We start from the raw sequence: 651 nt of genomic DNA on the forward strand, positions 1-651 counted from the left end.
CAATGACTTGTGTTTATTATCTCAATCAACACTTCCACTTGGCCAATAATCAGATACCATTAAAATTAACCCTTAATGCTAAACTGTTTATAGGTAGAGAGAAATTTAAACCAAGCGCCTTAAAAATTATACTGAAGCTCTGAAGACAACTAGGTTTTATAATAAAATAAAAAGCAAATATTTACAGTAGCAATTAAAACAAAAGATTGACATTTGCACATACATGAACTGATATGACAAACAGTTGAGTGTACACTGAGGTAGGAAATCAAGGATTCCATCGGCTTGTATAAGATTTTACACTTTGTAAACCAGAAAAGTTTTTATATTATTTCATATTGTGAAGCTGAAATTTAAAATTACAAATATCAAGGAAATAGCTACATGGGGAGATATATGTATACACAAACAATTCTTTTGTAGTATGGGATGCATTATCATAGAATTATCATTGTCCCTGACAAATTTAGTGTACTTGTGAAAGCCACTAGAAAATAAACAAGCCCAACTAGTTTTCTTTTACAACTAAGTTAATAACAAAGATAACATACTAGCCACTGAAAATATACTAGCAATATCCTCCCCGCACATTGTGATCAAAAAGGGTAACATCTGACCACTAGGAAGCAGTGGTTCCAACCTGGCCTCCAT

General features: G+C 32.3%; 1 protein-coding gene across 3 annotated transcripts in view; it reads right to left on the reverse strand.

Annotated features, from left to right (window-relative positions):
* Positions 1 to 651, reverse strand: part of BACH1 (BTB and CNC homology 1, basic leucine zipper transcription factor 1) — a 57,016-nt gene that overhangs the window by 4,473 nt on the left and 51,892 nt on the right. The gene's annotated exons all lie outside the window — the stretch shown is intronic.

The sequence above is a fragment of the Propithecus coquereli genome, unplaced genomic scaffold, assembly GCF_000956105.1.
Source record: "Propithecus coquereli isolate 6110/MARCELLA unplaced genomic scaffold, Pcoq_1.0 Scaffold54, whole genome shotgun sequence".
NCBI lineage: Eukaryota > Metazoa > Chordata > Mammalia > Primates > Indriidae > Propithecus > Propithecus coquereli.